Source organism: Schistocerca americana, chromosome 10 (genome assembly GCF_021461395.2).
Source record: "Schistocerca americana isolate TAMUIC-IGC-003095 chromosome 10, iqSchAmer2.1, whole genome shotgun sequence".
Classification (NCBI taxonomy): domain Eukaryota; kingdom Metazoa; phylum Arthropoda; class Insecta; order Orthoptera; family Acrididae; genus Schistocerca; species Schistocerca americana.
In genome coordinates this window covers 85,893,913-85,911,701 of record NC_060128.1, presented here as the reverse complement: position 1 = coordinate 85,911,701, position 17,789 = coordinate 85,893,913, and positions in this window count along the sequence as shown.

The window sequence follows — 17,789 nt, the reverse complement described above, 5'->3', positions numbered from 1 at the left end:
TTGGGGTGATTTTCAGCTGACACCGAAACCACGGAACACGTTGCGAGTGACCTGGCCAGGCTGGAGGCAGAACGCAGACCTCGTTCCGCCCCGGCCTGCCAGCTGCCGCCCCCTGGAGCACAATGCGCGCTCATTGTCGCCCCCAGGCCTGCTGTACCACGGTGCGTGTGCGGGGCGCCCGCTTTCCCTGAGAGGACGCGACGGGAAAAATCGATATCCCGCCAGATGCGGCCAGCTGCCAGCTAGGCGCACACAGCCAGCCACTGTACCGCCGCTCCGGAACACACTGGCCTCGCTTCCAGTCCGCCTATCTGCCCTCCGCTGCGGGCACAGTCCGCCCGAGGTGTTCCGCAGTCGGTAGGTGTACAAACTATCCGTAGGACAGTGTGAGCAGAAACCTGTTTGCTGGCGACTCTTATGTACAGGAAAGAAGATGGTAACGATGCTGTTTTGTTTGTGGGGCGCTCAACTGTGCAGTCATCAGCGCCTGTACAAAGTTCCAATTTTTTCACACTCCAGTTTTTACGCAGTCCAATCTGGCCACTTTCACGAATGATGATGAAATGATGAGGACAAAAAATTGGCTCTGAGCACTATGGGACTCAACTGCTGAGGTTATTAGTCCCCTAGAACTGAGAACTAGTTAAACCTAAGTAACCTAAGGACATCACAAACATCCATGCCCGAGGCAGGATTCGAACCTGCGACCGTAGCAGTCGCGCGGTTCCGGACTGCAGCGCTAGAACCGCATGGCCACCGCGGCCGGCTCATTAATAAAAGGAACTGGAAAGAGGTACGAAGGTAGCCACTAGACCACGAGCTGCGGGCGCGGTGTATTGATGAAAACATCTTTGAAATTACGGAACAGTCGTACAAAAAAAATATGCCTAATGTACAAATGTACAAGCGCAGTATCTAAATCAAGAAACATGATCCCGGACAGCTTCTGTATTCTAGATGCAGCTGCTTCGCATATATACAACGGGATTTTGTAAACGTCTGTATGTGCAACGCCTCTTCATAGCTCTACCGAAGGCTACTGTTATTTTACTACAGCCGTTTGCGAGTCGCAGTTGAAATCTGACAAAGGCGCTGCCAGATGTCTGGGATTTTCTTAATTCGATTCGACTGTACTAGCGTCTTAACAGCAAAGAATAAATATTGTAGGTCTTCGTCGGTGATACCACAACTTTTCACGCACCTCACAAGGGGAGCTCCCCATCGCATCCCCCACAGATTAAATGGTAACATGGCCTAGTGCATAGCCCGTCAAAAACAGCAAGAGAACAAGAAAAAAGTGTGCTGAACTGCGAAAAAAGAAGCAAAATAGAAACAGTGAACGGTTGAAGCTCGCGATATGCAACATGAAGAAAATACAAACAACCCTGTCGGAGGAACATCCGCGACTGGGCATTATACCATAGGTTGAAAATACTCCTGCAGTATTAAGGTTCTTTTATTTGGGACACGACCGGTTTCGGTCTCTTCTAAGACCATCTTCAGCTGTCAGAACTTTGTGCTGTGACTCCGAGCGCCGCCTGTGGACGAGTATATGACACGGTCTGCTGCTGCTCCCTGGTATCACACCGCGTCTTGTGCTCGCCCACCGCGGCGCTCGGGGTCACAGCACCAACTTATGACACCTGAAGATGGTCTTAGAAGGGACCGAAACCTGTCGTGTCCCAAAAAAAAAAAAAAGAACCTTACGACTGTACCGGTATTTTCAACCTCTGGCATGAAGAAAACAGCTAGAGCCAGGGTGTTGTGGTTATGTGGTCACGGTGTTGGACTGCTAAACGCCAGATCCATGTTCAAACCTGGAACATTTTTTTTCGTTTCCACAAAACTGTCCGTCCGATCACTGACGTCTCTGTTCTGTGCACTTGTGTAGGCGTCCAATAACCAAATGGATAGTACATAATTTTACGAAAAAGAATACAAAAAATTTCGAACGAGGAAGATTTGGACATAGATCTCCAGTTTGGTAATCGAACAACGTGACCACAAAGCCAGGACGTCTTGGTTCTTCCAGCTCGCTTGATATTGCATATCGTGACCCTGCAGTGTTTCTATTTTGCTGCTTTTCTCACAGTTCAGTACACTTTCTACCTGTTTTCATGCTTAGTTTTGGACGGAGTATCCGCTGGTACATCTTATCACTAAATCTTATGGGGCTGCAATGCGGAGTTTCCCTTGTCATTGTTTATGACGTCATATCTCCTGGGCTATGTGTCGCATAATCATGTATGTGTCTTGGGGTATATGCTGCGGCATATGTGGATACTGTTTGCGAATTACATTGGGAATGGATTTAGTAGCAGAGGAGTAATAAATTTAAACGTCGAACACGATGAGTTTTTCAGGCATCTTAGTTCAAATGGCTCTGAGCACTATGGGGACTTAACATCTGAGGTCATGAGTCCCCTAGAACTTAGAACTGCTTAAACGTAACTAACCTAAGGACATCACACACATCCATGCCCGAGACAGGATTCGAACCTGCGACCGTAGCAGTCCTGCAGTTCCGGACTGCAGCGCCTAGAACCGCTCGGCCACCGTGGCCGGCCGCATCTTAGTATTTATGGCATTATACCAGTTGATACATGTCTCACAATGACATAATTTTGTGGTCTGCAAAATGTCTTGAGAAAAGAGTTAGTAGGAAGAAGTAATAAACGTGAACGTCATGCACAATGCGGCAGTTTTTTTGAAGGATCTCGGTGTTTATGACGTCATACCTTCTGAACCATGTTACACAGGTTGCTCATACATCCCCGCTCCCCCCCCCCCCCCCCCCCCCCCCAGAGAATCTTGCCTGCCGGCAAAGGACGTGTGTACCAACTTGGGTTGAAATCGCTCTAGTGATGTAGCAGGAGATGTGGAAAAATGGAAAACAAACACACACACACACACACACAGAAACAAACACGCACACAAACATAGATATATATATATATTCATTTTTTGATACTGAAAATTGTTTAGTTCCCTATTTGTAATTATTATTGCTCTGGTGAAAGACGTACGGAAATGTGTAAAGCTCGACCTCTGACAATATTAGTATTCTGATCGAGAAAAAAGAAAAACACAAATTTATTACTCGTCCTATAAACCATGAAAAATGAAATTCTCCTATATCTGACTGCGATTATAAAAATATTTTCTAACATCTCCTAACAATTAATCCAATAGCGCTCCTGCACGCAACAGACAACTTACCTCGTCTTGCCGCTGCAGCTGCGTGAATATTCTACATCCAACAACACGCTAAAATAAGTCAAAAGAAATACTGCAAGCCATGCAGAGTGCAATGCGTGCTCGCAACTACTGATACAATTACTGCTTTTTTTCTATAGAAACTGAATGATGAGGATGGGTTTTGGTCAACAAGCCTTAAACGGAGTAAAAAAAAAAGCCTAAAGAAACCAGTAAGAAGTTTTAATATACTATATCCTGAAAACTGACATTTTAAACACTGACAAACTTTACTCTGACCTTTCCTTTTCTTCAACACATTGATTACCAACAACTAATTATTCCACAATCTCTGTATTCAATAATCACGTATCTGGCCGCAAGAAAGACAAGAATATTACTCGCTACGGTCGCAGGTTCGAATCCTGCCTCGGGCATGGATGTTTGTGCTGTCCTTAGGTTAGTTAGGTTTAACTAGTTCTAAGTTCTAGGGGACTAATGACCTCAGGAGTTGAGTCCCATAGTGCTCAGAGCCATTTGAACCAAGAATATTACTCTGAGTGTATACACTACTGGCCATTAAAATTGCTATACCACGAAGATGACGAGCTACAGACGCGAAATTTCACCGACAGGAATAAGATGCTGTGATATGCAAATGATTAGCTTTTCAGAGCATTCACAGAAGGCTGGCGCCGGTGGCGACACCTACAACGTGCAGACATGAGGAAAGTTTGCATCCGATTTCTCATACACAAACAGCAGTTGACCGGCGTTGTCTGGTGAAACGTCAACAGATGGGGACGTTTGCAAGACGACAACCATCTGCACGAACACTTCGACGACGTTTGCAGCAGCACAGACTATCAGCTCGGTGACCACGGCTGCGGTTGCCCATGACGCTGCATCACACACACGTGTGCCTGCGATGGTGCACTCGACGACGAACGTGGGTGCACGAATGGCAAAACGTCATTTTTTCAGATGAATCCAGGTTCTGTTTACAGCATCACGATGGACGCATCTGTGTTTAGCGACACCGCAGTGAACGCACATTGGAAGCGTGTATTCGTCATCACCATACTGGCGTATCACCCGGCGTGTTGGTGAGAGGTGGCATGAGCCCCCTCTCATATTTCTATCTTACGATTTTCCTCTCTAGTTGCATGCAGTGAAGGGTCGCTGTTCCTCCACACGCCGACTTCCCACGCAGCGTCTCTCGTCACCCGGGTGGTCCGGTGACAGGCGGGCTCTCCTGATCTGGAAAGGGTTAAGCCGACGGGTGTGAGGAAGTCGAGTGAATGCTTTGCAGACGCCGACATTGTCGAAAGACACGCCCGGAGGGGTCTGAAGTAGCGGCTGGGCTAGAGGTTCCGTTACTTCGCAGAATCTTAGCGAAAACACTTTCTGGCGGGCTACCAGCGAGGCGTGGGAATGACATGTGTACCCAGGCAGTTGTGGCGGGAAAATTCCCGCGCTTTCTGCAAGATAGTAACTGTGATTGGCTGCCTCAGGGCATAGCTCCGTGACGTAGCAAAATCAGCGCAGAAATTGGCGCCAAGAATCTCCATTGGTGGAATGGTAGTGCTCCGGCAATGGAGTGGAATTTTCCGTCGGTTTTCGAGTTGCTGATTGGAACGTTTAACCACGGCCACTGTCGTGGGGGTGGGAATGTTGTGTTCGGCCTGTGCAGGTGCTGTAAGTAGTCGGCTCTTGCCTTTCGGTCGAGGACGTCGAAGCAACCAGCCATCTTCTCAGGTACGCCAGATCGTGTTCTGGCAGTTTAGAAGACAGTTTGGTAATGTATGTCTGCAGCACCGGCAGATAGGGATTTTCCTAGGTGATAATCAGAACTCAGCAGAGTGTGCCTGTTCGTCTTTTTCTAACTTTGTTCTGTCTTGAGTAGCAGCAATTAATGTTGGGTTAGCTGTGTGTCTCTCTTAAGATTTGAGTGGCAAGGCATTGGCTCCACATACCACTTCGTCATAAACCTCACATTCTAGTTTAGGGACAACTTCACCTTCACAGCGTTTGTTTGTGTATCCAATTGGAGCCAATTTGATGTATTATAAATGTTTCATGTGTTTTTGTTTATTATTTTGTGTTTAGTCTTAATAAATCATATTGTTATTTTGGACAGAACTGTCATTCTGTTAATCGGTAGAGCAACCCATCATTTCTCACTACGTTAATGAAACCTTCCTTTATTTAACTTATTTATCAAACTAAATTATTGCAGGTGCCAAACTCTTTTCTACTCCACTTGCAGGGTTGATTACAGTCAGTTTGCGTATATTTTTTTAATCCTTGTGCAACAGCAAAAGTCGGAGTTAGAATAGGGGGGGCTTAGAGCATCATTTACATGTGTAGATTCTAGAATTTAGTGTTAAATACACTGCTAGCCCCGGCACCTCGCATAAAATGGCGACCCTTAGCCTCGGATCTTTCCTGTGCATCACTGAGTAACAAACAGTATTCTTAGTAGGAACATTCAAATTCTTTTTCTCTATTTTTTTTAATAATTAATACCCTAGTTCTTTTTCTTGTAGTTCCGCGATTAGTTTTTAAGTAGCGGCGCATGATTACAGTTTTTGTTTTCAGTGTATATATTTTTTTTGTTCATTGTTTTTGTGTTTCGTTGATGTGGTGTCCGTACCACATCGCACTTTGTCGGATTTGTGTGCGGTTTCTGTACCACATCAAATTGCGTTTGTGATTACAGCATTGGAACAGCGTTGTAGAAATTTTATGTCTATGTGTAAAAATACAGGGAGTAGATTATTTTTACTGCGTATTTTACATAAATTTTGTTTCTCATGAATGATCGCGAGAAGTAAGGCACGACTATTAGTGAGCGAAGCTAAAACAAAAGTGGATACTATAATGGATAAGGGGCACGTTACTGACGGGGATAGGTTCGGAGGTGAGATGGGCACATTTTTAGCAGGACAGGACGGCAGGGTCATTGATGAGCACGGTGATTTGGACGCGATCTCAGAGCAGCGTTGCGGCCGTGATTATTATAGTGAGGTAGAGGATGAAACAGAGACAGGCACACAGGTCGAGACGGCAGCAGAAGTTTATAATCAAACGAACGAGAGCAGACAGGGGCCAGCTCGGTCACGTGAGAGCTATAGTGCCCAGGTGTCCAGAGTTACATCGCCCATGTGTGACAAGGATCAAAAAGAAGACATTGACCCAATACTGAGCTTCCTACGATCAATGAAAGAAGCAGATGAGAAACAGCGTAAGAAGGACACTCAGACTATAATTTCGCATATAGGAGAAATTCGTGGGGAATTACTAACAATAAAGAAAGAATGTGGAGAAGGAAAACAATTGTCAATGGCTGCACAAAAAGTAGCAGGCCTGGCCAAAACGGCAGCAGCAGGGGCAAGAGAATCGCAAAAGTAACTTCTGAACTTGCAGGTCGCTTGCGACGTGCGACACAAGCCCACTCAAAATCCCTAGCGTTCTTGAAAACCCAAGGTAATATTGCGGTTACTAACATCACGAAACGAATGAAAGAAGTAGAGAGTCGGATAGCAAAACTAGAGCGAAACGGGCACACGAGCACTGCGCGTTCGGATACCAATGATGGAGTACACAGAATTGTGTCTCCGAGGAAAAGCCCGCCGTGCTCTAGCCCAGTGACAGAGTGCGGAACTAACAATGCACACGCAGAAACACCTAGTAATAGCTCCAATAATTGTAGCCCACTTAGGAGAGTGAGTTCTGAGTGCCACTTCCGCCGTGATACAGAGGTAGCACATCACAGTTATCAGCAAGATAGATCAGGACACTCAGCAGACGTGCAAGTATCGGAAACGAGTGACAACACCAGTACGAGGATCGGACAGGATTTTGATCACAATCACTTCCTGTCGATACTAAAATTCCAAAAGTTCAGAGATAATGGAGGGTCGATGCATCCCAAGAGCTGGGTAATGCAGTTTACAAATTCATTACCGTCATCATGGCCAACCCTGGCAAAATTAGAATTCATGTGTGGACACATCGAAGGCCAAGCCGCGGGAAAGATGCGGGGTGTGGCAGCGACGTGTCAGACTTATCAGGAATTTGTTGATGCGTTCCTGGGGATCTACTGGTCAAAGGAAACGCAAGACAGGATTAAAGAGGAAATAATATTTTGTCCTGAACTGGAAGTGTCCGGGCAAAAGAGCGCAACCAAATTTTTTGATGATTTACTCAAGAAGAATCAATTTTTAGATAGTCCATATAGCAAGGGAGAAATCATCAAATTTTGTTTTTCCAAATTGCCTGTTAGGTATCAACAGACACTTGTCGGCAAGTGTGGATCTGACATATAAGCATTCAAGAGTCTATTGCGCGAACTCGAAGTAGTCTTCGATAAACAAGACGCAAAGGACAGGAAGAAGAGGCAAAGTAACAAATACCACGGGCCAGCAAGGGCAGACGACAACAGATCGCATAATCGCGTTCGTCAGTTAGGAAACCAGGGTTATGGAAAGCAAGGTTACGCAATTCAAGATTATGGAAACTAGAGACACGGAAACCAGAACGTCAGGGAACAGGGTCAATCTAGACAAGGAATCTGGGACAGGAGGAATAACGAACAGCAAAGCGACCGTAACTGGAGAGAGCGAAATCAAGGACCACAGGAGAACCAGGAGATTGAAATTAGACCTGCAAATCCTAATGCACGTCAGAGGAGGGGGAGTCTGACAAGGGATTGGCGCTAGTCCATAGGACTCCACCACATCTCTCACACAAAGAAGTTCGTGGAATAATAGTAGTTTAAGTGGTGTACATAGTAGAATAGGCAAATATATGAACCTTTCTTCGGGGAACAATAATCGTTACATTAATAGATTAAGATTGCTAAAGTATTAACACGCTGCGTTGTCTTGCATAAGAATTTGCTGCTGCTATCCTCTTTTTGTTTATGTTCGCGATCTCCAACGTCGGTGGAGTAGGAGACACTATCTTTCCATGACACAATGTTTTAGTCCTTTCCTGTCTGGTATCCATGTTGGGGGATAATGATGAGTGAGGAGATGTCGCACAAACGGGCGCATAAAAGAACGTGCTCTTAGAAGCGTTCTGAGAAGTCGTGATACGCTCCATAGCGGCCACAACCAGTTCGTGAGACGTTCATACCAATGCTTGCAGGCACGCGTCAGTGCACTGTAAGATTGTGGTATATTGCGTGATTTCGGGGATGAATATGGGCAGTATAGCTTTTTTTGCAGAGCTGCGCCAGCATCGTTGTCTTGCAAGTCGGGGTGAACCTGTGAGCGTTTGACTCCAATGGTGCCCTAGACGAGAGAAATGCGGGCATAAAGCCTACCATGCCAATGTGCTGGTTGGGGATCTAGCGTGCTGCTCGTGACTGTCACAGATGAATAACCAAGGAATTATACTTGGAAATTCGTGACATACTGTGTAGCTGATGTGTGGTGGGCGACTGAATCCTCAACAGGAACCAGTCCTGGCTTGGTCATATTACATTGCCTCTGGAAAGGTGTGCTTTGATCGCGAATACTGCATAACATAGAAAAAGAAGTTGCAACTATAAATTTATTGTATTGTATAGCCATGGCTAACCCAGTCTCTGGAGTTTCAGTACGGCGCGCACATCACTGTCGTCAATAGCGGCGAGCAGCGAGACATCTCAGCGTAACAGGAATTATGTAAGAGTGTTGTATAAAAAAAATTATAATAATAATAGAGAGAGTACCATATACTAGGATAAATTAAACTTCAGGATTTTACAATAACTAGATCCTTAATATTGTGGCGGTTTTCTACCACAAGTGTTTGGCGCGCGCCTGTTGAGATGCTATTTTTCAGGTCACCAAACCACAGACCGGAGATGGAGGAACGACGGGCGAGCGAAAGCAGCATAGTTGCATGTTCTTTAAAGCACAGTAAAACTTAGACCTGCACAACAACATAATTGAATTAAAAGACATAGAATGTAGATCGTTGGCAAATGGTAGTTAATTCTTGAGCATGTCTACTGTCGATCTATATAATTAATAGTAATATTAGTGCGGGCCCGCACATTTATTTCTTCATCCAATATAGCGTCACACACCATGTACAATAGTGAGATCGGTCTCTACACAAATATCAAGATAAATTATTTCCATGATTTTGTTATGATAGCTACAGATAAATAACTATAAAATTAAAATTAGAGTGTCTGAAATGACAGACCATCAATGTATCGTTATGTAAATTTATTATAACATAGAAGGTCATAGGGAAAAGTTAGGTATAAGATTTTTGTAAGAATTGTGTAGATGACGGGTATCGTGGCAATGCAGAGGCCAGCCGGAGCAAAAGCAAGAGGTCATCGGCTACCTGCAAGAAGAGAGCACCAGCGCACCACCTGATGTGAAGGGCGCAAGAGCATCCGTGTACCCAGGCAGTTGTGGCGGAAAAATTCCCGCGCTTTCTGCAAGATAGTAACTGTGATTGGCTGGCTCAGGGCATAGCTCCGTGACGTAGCAAAATCAGCGCAGAAATTGGCGCCAAGAATCTCCATTGGTGGAATGGTAGTGCTCCGGCAATGGAGTGGAATTTTCCGTCGGTTTTCGAGTTGCTGATTGGAACGTTTAACCACGGCCACTGTCGTGGGGGTGGGAATGTTGTGTGTTCGGCCTGTGCGGGTGCTGTAAGTAGTCGGCTCTCGCCTTTCGGTCGAGGACGTCGAAGCAACCAGCCATCGCCTCAGGTACGCCAGATCGTGTTCTGGCAGTTTAGAAGACAGTTTGGTAACGTATGTCTGCAGCACCGGCAGATAGGGATTTTCCTAGGTGATAATCAGAACTCAGCAGAGTGCGCGTGTTCGTCTTTTTCTAACTTTGTTCTGTCTTGAGTAGCAGCAATTAATGTTGGGTTAGCTGTGTGTCTCTCTTAAGATTTGAGTGGCAAGGCATTGGCTCCACATACCACTTCGTCATAAACCTCACATTCTAGTTTAGGGACAACTTCACCTTCACAGCGTTTGTTTGTGTATCCAATTGGAGCCAATTTGATGTATTATAAATGTTTCATGTGTTTTTGTTTATTATTTTGTGTTTAGTCTTAATAAATCATATTGTTATTTTGGACAGAACTTTCATTCTGTTAATCGGTAGAGCAACCCATCATTTCTCACTACGTTAATGAAACCTTCCTTTATTTAACTTATTTATCAAACTAAATTATTGCAGGTGCCAAACTCTTTTCTACTCCACTTGCAGGGTTGATTACAGTCAGTTCGCGTATATTTTTTTAATCCTTGTGCAACAGCAAAAGTCGGAGTTAGAATAGGGGGGGCTTAGAGCATCATTTACATGTGTAGATTCTAGAATTTAGTGTTAAATACACTGCTAGCCCCGGCACCTCGCAATGGTATGGGGATGCGTTGGTTACACGTCTCGGTGACCTCTTGTTCGCATTGACGGCACTTTGAACAGTGTATGTTACATTTAAAGGTGTTAGATCCCGTGTCTCTAGCCTTCATTCGATCCCTGCGAAAACCTACATTTCAGCAAGATAATGCACGACCGCATGTTGCAGGTCCTGTACGGGCCTTTCCGGATACAGAAAATGTTCGGCTGCTGCCCTGGCCAGCACATTCTCCAGATCTCTCACCAACTGAAAAGGTCTGGTCAATGGTGGCGGAGCAACTGGCTCGTCACAATACGCCAGTCACTGCTCTTGATGAACTGTGGTATCGTGTTGAAGCTGCATCGGCAGCTGTACCTGTACACGCCATCCAAGCTCTGTTTGACTCAATGCCCAGGCGTATCAAGACCGTTATTACGGCCAGAGGTGGTTGTTTTGGGTACTAATTGCTTAGGATCTATGCGTGAAAATGTAATCACATGTCAGTTCTAGTATAATATATTTGTCCAATGAATACACGTTTATCATGTGCATTTGTTCTTGGTGTAGCAATTTTAATGGCCAGTTGTGTACAATACAAATCTGACAAAGTCCCTCCAGTGCGCAAGCAAGCAACAACTGCGAGCAGCAAAAAGGTAAATTACCAAAAGAAAATTCTGAGTTGACACCACAGTCTCCACCCGCACCACTATCAATGTCACGGCAGACTGCGACCTCACCTGTAGCACGGCTTCTCCCCACCTCACCCTACGTCCGACCACTTCCGACTCCCTTCGCAACTGTTCGGTCGCTACTGCTCGCGATAATGTCTCAGAGTTTGCGTGTGTACACTACAACAGAAGCACCGGGCAACTTTGAGCGAGGTGGCGCAGTGGCTAGCACACTGGACTCGCATTCCGGAGGACGACGGTTCAATCCCGCGTCCGGCCATCCTGATTTATTTTTTTCCGTGATTTCCCTAAATCGCTCCCGGCAAATAAAGGCCGGGATGCTTCCTTTGAAAGGGCACGGCCGACTTCCTTCCCCATCCTTCCGTGATCCGATGACACCGATGACCTCGCTGTCTGGTCTCCTCCCCCAAAACAATCCAACCTGGGCAAAGAAGTACTAACGTCGAACTTTCAGTATGTTTCGATTTTTAACTTTGCCTTTGCTGTCAGCAGCGTGTTCGGTTAACCCACGGGTCCCACTACTGCGAGCCTCCTGAATTTCAGTCGTGTACACTGGGTTCTGTGTGTGTGTGTGTGTGTGTGTGTGTGTGGTATTTTTAACTGTTTGACTGCATTATTTTCTGAGGCGGAGATCGGCCTAAACACGAGCATGGGAAACCTAGTCAGAACGACACTCGAGCTGGCAAGTCACGCACTCACACCAACGCTTACTACCACTGTCGTTCAATAAGTAATGCCCCACTCTTTTTTTTAATATACTTACAAGAAAGTCCTTGTTGGTGCTTCACATTCGATGTTTGTGAGCCGTGTACGGCTCGGGCTCATTCCGTTTATTGTTTGTCATCTTCTCTTACGGTACTGCTGCCTCGTTTTCTTATTCCATTTACTGGCGTCACTAAGTTCCTGCTCTGCCTACCCATGAGTGGCAGCAGCAGCGCTTATCGATAAGTGCACTGTCGTACCATCTCTGGAGCGACCGATAGTATTTGCGGGTCGCCATTTACTGGCGTCACTAAGTTCCTGCCCTGCCTACCTGTGAGTGGCAGCAGCAGCGCTTATCGATAAGTGCACTGTCGTACCATCACTGGAGCGACCCATAGTATTTGCGGGTCGCCATTTACTGGCGTCACTAAGTTCCTGCCCTGCCTACCCGTGAGTGGCAGCAGCAGCGCTTATCGATAAGTGCACTGTCAGACCATCTCTGGAGCGACCGATAGTATTTGCGGGTCGCCATTTACTGGCGTCACTAAGTTCCTGCCCTGGCTACCCGTGAGTGGCAGCGGCAGCGCTTATCAAATGGCTCTGAGCACTATGGGACTCAACTGCTGAGGTCATTAGTCCCCTAGAACTTAGAACTAGTTAAACCTAACTAACCTAAGGACATCACGAACATCCATGCCCGAGGCAGGATCCGAACCTGCGACCGTAGCGGTCTTGCGGTTCCAGACTGCAGCGCCTTTAACCGCACGGCCACTTCGGCCGGCCGCAGCGCTTATCGATGAGTGCACTGTCGTACTATCTCTGGAGCGACCGATAGTATTTGCGGGTCGCCATTTACTGGCGTCACTAAGTTCCTGCCCTGCCTACCCTTGAGTGGCAGCAGCAGCGATTATCGATAAGTGCACTGTCGTACCATCTCTGGAGCGACCGATAGTATTTGCGGGTCGCCATTTACTGGCGTCACTAAGTTCCTGCCCTGCCTACCCTTGAGTGGCAGCAGCAGCGATTATCGATAAGTGCACTGTCGTACCATCTCTGGAGCGACCGATAGTATTTGCGGGTCGCCATTTACTGGCGTCACTAAGTTCCTGCCCTGCCTACCCTTGAGTGGCAGCAGCAGCGATTATCGATAAGTGCACTGTCGTACCATCTCTGGAGCGACCGATAGTATTTGCGGGTCGCCATTTACTGGCGTCACTAAGTTCCTGCCCTGCCTACCCGTGAGTGGCAGTGGCAGCGCTTATCAAATGGCTCTGAGCACTATGGGACTCAACTGCTGAGGTCATTAGTCCCCTAGAACTTAGAACTAGTTAAACCTAACTAACCTAATGACATCACGAACATCCATGCCCGAGGCAGGATCCGAACCTGCGACTGTAGCGGTCTTGCGGTTCCAGACTGCAACGCCTTTAACCGCACGGCCACTTCGGCCGGCCCCAGCGCTTATCGATGAGTGCACTGTCGTACCATCTCTGGAGCGACCGATAGTATTTGCGGGTCGCCATTTACTGGCGTCACTAAGTTCCTGCCCTGCCTACCCTTGAGTGGCAGCAGCAGCGATTATCGATAAGTGCACTTTCGTACCATCTCTTGAGCGACGATAGTATTTGCGGGTCGCCATTAACTGGCGTCACTAAGTTCCTGCCCTGCCTACCCTTGAGTGGCAGCAGCAGCGATTATCGATAAGTGCACTTTCGTACCATCTCTTGAGCGACGATAGTATTTGCGGGTCGCCATTTACTGGCGTCACTAAGTTCCTGCCCTTCCTACCCGTGAGTGGCAGCAGCAGCGCTTATCGATAAGTGCACTGTCGTACCATCTCTGGAGCGACCGATAGTATTTGCGGGTCGCCATTTACTGGCGTCACTAAGTTCCTGCCCTGAATACCCGTGAGTGGCAGCAGCAGCGATTATCGATAAGTGCACTGTCGTACCATCTCTGGAGCGACCGATAGTATTTGCGGGTCGCCATTTACTGGCGTCACTAAGTTCCTGCCCTGCCTACCCGTGAGTGGCAGCAGCAGTGATTATCGATAAGTGCACTGTCGTACCATCTCTGGAGCGACCGATAGTATTTGCTGGTCGCCATTTACTGGCGTCACTAAGTTCCTGCCCTGCCTACCCGTGAGTGGCGGCAGCAGCGCTTATCGATGAGTGCACTGTCGTACCATCTCTGGAGCGACCGATAGTATTTGCGGGTCGCCATTTATTGACGTCACTAAGTTCCTGTCCTGCTTACCCGTGAAATGCAGCAGCAGCGCTTATCGATAAGTGCACTGTCGTACCATCTCTGGAGCGACCGATAGTATTTGCGGGTCGCCATTTACTGGCGTCACTAAGTTCCTGCCCTGCCTACCCGTGAGTGGCAGCAGCAGCGATTATCGATAAGTGCACTGTCGTACCATCTCTGGAGCGACCGATAGTATTTGCGGGTCGCCGTTTACTGGCGTCACTAAGTTCCTGCCCTGCCCACCCGTGAGTGGCAGCAGCAGTGATTATCGATAAGTGCACTGTCGTACCATCTCTGGAGCGACCAATAGTATTTGCGGTTCCCCATTTACTGGCGTCACTAAGTTCCTGCCCTGCCTACCCGTGAGTGGCAGCAGCAGCGCTTATCGATAAGTGCACTGTCGTACCATCACTGGAGCGACCGATAGTATTTGCGGGTCGCCATTTACTGGCGTCACTAAGTTCCTGCCCTGCCTACCCGTGAGTGGCAGCAGCAGCGCTTATCGATAAGTGCACTGTCGTACCATCACTGGAGCGACCGATAGTATTTGCGGGTCGCCATTTACTGGCGTCACTAAGTTCCTGCCCTGCCTACCCGTGAGTGGCAGCAGCAGCGCTTATCGATAAGTGCACTGTCGTACCATCTCTGGAGCGACCGATAGTATTTGCGGGTCGCCATTTACTGGCGTCACTAAGTTCCTGTCCTGCCTACCCGTGAGTGGCAGCGGCAGCGCTTATCAAATGGCTCTGAGCACTATGGGACTCAACTGCTGAGGTCGTTAGTCCCCTAGAACTTAGAACTAGTTAAACCTAACTAACCTAAGGACATCACGAACATCCATGCCCGAGGCAGGATCCGAACCTGCGACCGTAGCGGTCTTGCGGTTCCAGACTGCAGCGCCTTTAACCGCACGGCCACTTCGGCCGGCCGCAGCGCTTATCGATGAGTGCACTGTCGTACCATCTCTGGAGCGACCGATAGTATTTGCGGGTCGCAATTTACTGGCGTCACTAAGTTCCTGCCCTGCCTACCCGTGAGTGGCAGCAGCAGCGCTTATCGATAAGTGCACTGTCGTACCATCTCTGGAGCGACCGATAGTATTTGCGGGTCGCCATTTACTGGCGTCACTAAGTTCCTGCCCTGCCTACCCGTGAGTGGCAGCAGCAGTGATTATCGATAAGTGCACTGTCGTACCATCTCTGGAGCGACCGATGGTATTTGCGGGTCGCCATTTACTGGCGTCACTAAGTTCCTGCCCTGCCTTCTCGTGAGTGGCAGCAGCAGCGCTTATCGATAAGTGCACTGTCGTACCATCTTGAGCGACCGATGGTATTTGCGGGTCGCCATTTACTGGCGTCACTAAGTTCCTGCCGTGCCTACCCGTGAGTGGCAGCAGCAGCGCTTATCGATAAGTGCACTGTCGTACCATCTTGAGCGACCGATGGTATTTGCGGGTCGCCATTTACTGGCGTCACTAAGTTCCTGCCGTGCCTACCCGTGAGTGGCAGCAGCAGCGCTTATCGATAAGTGCACTGTCGTACCATCTCTGGAGCGACCGATAGTATTTGCGGGTCGTCATGTGTCGGGAGTTCAGTTGCGGACGGACCAGAAGTGGAGTCGGTGATGGAGCGCCGGTGAGGCGCGGACAGCCAGTGCCCTCCGACCGCTGGCGACGCACGTGAACTGCCCGACGGAAGGAGATTGGAGCGGGAACGACCGTTGGTTGGTCGTTCAGTCGGTAGTCTCATCTGCCGAAGTGTATTGGGTCTTTTGACCGTTTCTGGGCTTCGTCACTTAGTCACCGTGCAGGACGTGGGTCGGTTCCTTCCCTGTGCAAAGATGTCGGGTGGCCAATGGGCAAGCGTGGATGGGTCCGAGCCAGTGAGCCGGGGTCACCGTGTTATCCGAGTTCCGAACGGACATCGAGTAAAGTCGGGTTGGAGCTGCAGTGAGGTCCGGACAGCCAAGACTCGCCCGGCCGTCGCCGACCCACCTAACTTGAGTGGGAAAGGCCTGGGTTGGTCACTCGGTCGCTCGCATTATCGGACGACGTGTATCTGGTCGCCGACCGCTTGTGTTTGTGTGTCGAATTGATTCGTCCTTGCTGTTCCACAGTGGTCGCTTTTACGATTGTTAGAGTTCTTGTGCAAGTGTGTTCACGTGGAACTGCGTTTAGCTTCTGAGATTCCCATTGAGCAGATGAATGTTGTCTACAGACTGGAGTAGGCAGTTGGTCGGTTGCGACAGAGGGAATTGATTAGGCTTTTGGTTGGTTCTTCAGCCGTCCCTAGGTCGTACTGCCACCCTATTATTTGGTGTTACGCTTGGCTGCCTGTCTCACCTATACTGTTGTTAGAGTTTCCTCCCCAGGCCGACCCTTGGAACACTTCTGGGCACCATTGTTTGTCGTTTGCAATTGTCATTTTATTTGGTCGCAGGTACTGTGCCAGGCCTTCAGCCGTGTATTAATATTGTCTGTTTTACGTTTAGTATAGGGCCTTCAGCCGAACTTTAAGAATAGGCCTTCAGCCGTGTTTTATTTAAAATTCTTGTTGCCTGGAATTTAGGCCTTCAGCTGTTTTTGTTTCAGAATCTGTGGCTTTAATATGTAAATCCTTGTCTGTAAGGTTTCAGTCTTCAATTATTCTTGAGTAATTGTTTGGGCCTTCAGCCGACAATATGCTTCATGTTTTCTTAAGATGTTTTTCTGTTGTACTGTGTAAAAGCTCATCTTTAAAGCCTCTCTTTTATTATGTAAAGAAAATTTTTTATTGGGCTTTCAGCTGAAGAATTAACTTGAATATTCCTTAATATGGCATTTAGACGGAATTTGTAAATGCTTCGCTTTCAAAGAATTTCTTTAGCTGAATTGAAATATTATTTCGGCCTTTAGCCAAGAACATATTGCAATTTTGCTTAAGTAACGCCTACAGCCGTTACTCTAAATCCTGTTGTATTAAAATGAATCATTTAAACTTATTCTGGAGAAGTTTCTTGGGTCCTCAGCCGTGAATTGATCTTTGTTGTTTTAAAGAGAAAACTTTGCATTGGTTTGAGCAGTAAAGTTGTGTGCGTTCTTGCATAACTCACAGTAATTGACCTCGGCCCCTTTCCACAACATCATCCGCTCTGTCCTGAGAAGGCAGATTTCATTTTGTTCTGTGCGCCGGTGAAGTTTCGAACCGTTCTGGCAGATGGCAGAGCCGTAGTACAGTGTCAGAATGGCGTCTATATAGACGTTACAAGCAGCGTGCTGCTATTGAATTCTTGTGTGCAGAAAAAGAAACTGTAATGAACATCCATAAACGCTTGTGTGCAATGTATGGCGATGCTGCAGTTGATAGTACAGTCGGGCGATGGGTAAAGGAAGTTACAGCCTCAGGAAATGCAGAAACACAGCTCCATTATCAGCCACGCTCGGGACCTCCTGTCACAGCCACTGCTCCAGACACTGTACATCACTGCCTCATCCACCCTAGAGTCCAGAGCTGGCACCCGCGGACTTCCATCTCTCTGGGCCGCTTAAAGACTGTCTACGGGGAACACACTTTGAAGACGACGGGAGTGTCAGTCATGCAGTGAAAACATGGG